This window comes from Atta colombica, unplaced genomic scaffold, assembly GCF_001594045.1.
Source record: "Atta colombica isolate Treedump-2 unplaced genomic scaffold, Acol1.0 scaffold176, whole genome shotgun sequence".
NCBI classification, from domain to species: Eukaryota; Metazoa; Arthropoda; class Insecta; order Hymenoptera; family Formicidae; genus Atta; species Atta colombica.
In genome coordinates this window covers 578206-580894 of record NW_017259267.1, presented here as the reverse complement: position 1 = coordinate 580894, position 2689 = coordinate 578206, and positions in this window count along the sequence as shown.

Here is a 2689-nt window from a genome sequence, read left to right as displayed (position 1 = left end):
TAAAATAAAAATTCTGCATATGATAGAAATATTAAATTATATAGAAATATTAAATTGAATATATTGTATTTGAACTATATTCATTAATGGCATGTCAATTTATTAATAAAAAAATTAATTATACAATATGTATTTTATAGATATCACAAGAAATTTTTTTATAAAGAGAAAAAGCCAATTATAATGATAAATTTTTTATTTTAAAATAATATCTAATATAATTAATTACTGATATACATCTATAAACAAAGAAATTTTAAATGTTATGATTATTACAATGGATCTCGAAAAAGGTGGCCAAAAGTTCAAAAAATGAAATTCATAATTATGAGTTTAATACCATAGAATCTTGTATAGAGAGGTTCTTTGGAATAACTGCATGTTATTCCAAAAAAAAGTGAGGATCTTTCTATATCTACAGTACTACGTTAATTCGAAGTGACCGTTCTCGGAAGACGGTGAATCTCGCTTAGCGCGTCCGACATTTTGATCACTTTTCAAGTGTGTATAACTTTTTATTGGAAAGTCTTTTCTCTTTTCTCAATTCTACTTGATGGAGGGTGTTAATAAAAGTATGTAGAACATTTGCATATATCATTATGTTTTCATGAATGTATATTCGGCGTGTTTAAAAAATCATATCAAAGACTGCCTGTATAATTGTTCCGCTTATAAAAATTTTTACCGTAAATCATCGAAAACTCATTATCATGGGGAGCTGTGAAGTTATTATATGAAGCATATAAGTTAAGATGTTTTTTAATGAAATTTTGAAAAAAATTTTGCCCGTCATTGCTCCCTGTTATGAGACCATTTTAAATACATCGACGCCGAGCCATTCGGCTGGCAGCTATTCGGTTAGGCAAAATGCACAGGCACGCAGAAGGGTCGGAAACTACCTTTGAAAGATATAGTAAACCTCGGCTTTTCATCGTCGAGATAATTTGAATGTATATACAGGGTGTCTTATTTTAATGTATTGTAGAATTTTCATAAATTTTTTCAATTAATCAAATAATGCTCTGCAAAAATATTAAATAATTTTTCTTATTTTACAATTAAATAATACTTATTCTGAGAAAAAAATCTGCTCATATTACTTATATTATGTCTATATTTTAGGATTGCGTATTGATAAAGTGATCTGCACTCGGCGGCACCTGTTCGAGATTTACGAAATGAATGGCGTTCGAATTTGGACACGCAGCTTCAATTAATCGAACATTTTGCTGCAATGTTCTTTTAAAATTCATATAAATGATCGAAGAAATATCAAGGATGTTGTCTAAACTTCAATCGAGATGGAATCTTAAAGAACTGTAAAACACTTCCTTAAGATAAATGAAGTGTGGCTTTCTTCTTCCACAAAATTATGAACGTATTTCGAAAGATTTTATTAATATTATTGTCTTTGAAATTGAATATTGAGAAATATTTTTAATTTGAATTTTTTAAAAAAATTTAATGTAAGATTCAAAATTCCTCATAATAATTCAATTACATATTCACAGAATGTTTGTACAAGTAATGAAGAACTTGCGGATTTAAGTATAGTTAAAACGAATATGGAAATCGAAATCCACAGAATCAAAAAAATATGATGACATATGATCGACCTTTTACAAATTTCGACGAAGCAAATCATCGAATCAAGAGAAGAAGAGTCTCTGACTTACGTCAATCATGAAGCGTATCAGAATTATCGTCGTGTTACTGCAATGAGCCTTCGTTCTTCTGAGATTCCTAGTGCTGCCAATATTATCAAAGAAATTACATCGACACCAAATTGATAAATATAGAATAGTATTAAAATCAACCGCAACTCTCTTTATTATTAAAATGTCTGACGATGCGCTTTCCAATATCATTGAAGAAAAGTTATCAAAGTCTTGCACTTGTTTATTAGAAAATCAATAAAAAAACACAACGCTCTTATATATCCCGCTTACGAGGAAATTTTAGAAATCAAAGCTCGATGTTACTCAAGAGATATTCAAATAACTGAGACTATGAAAGTCAGTGTACAAGTTTCCTAAATCATACATCTGAAAGAATTTTACGTGTTCAAAAGGATTTCATAAAAAATATTATTTCCGGAAATTCTTAAAAATGCCAGGTTGATTTTAAAATGGGGATGGTACTTCAAGCCAAAACAAATACAAACAAAAATTTACTGATGTGACTAACACGGACGCAAATGTATTTATTACTTCATTAGTTGCAACTGGTTTCCAAAGATAATACACAAAAGGAAATAGTGATGGAAAAATCCGGCGCCTTCGTTACCTCGTTTTTTGTAGATCTATAAGATGTAATCTACAATTTTTACACGAAAATGTAGAATTTATTTTAAATGAGAAGAAGATCAAATTGAATCTCTTCTTCCTTTTGAAACTGTTTGGGATGGAAAAGCAGTAATAATACATTACGAAATGATTTTTATCATGATTGATGGCAAAATATATAATCTAGTAACATGTACTAAATCATCTATGCGCTGCTATTTGTGCGGAGCAACGTTAAAACAATTTAATAATCTTGATTTAGTAAAACATAAAGAAATTGACGTTTCTAATTTGTGTTACGAATTATCATCGTTACATGTATGGATTCATTTTTTTGAGTACTTGTTGCATCTTGGATATAAACTTGACAATAAGAAATGGCAAGCGCGAACAACGGAAGAGAA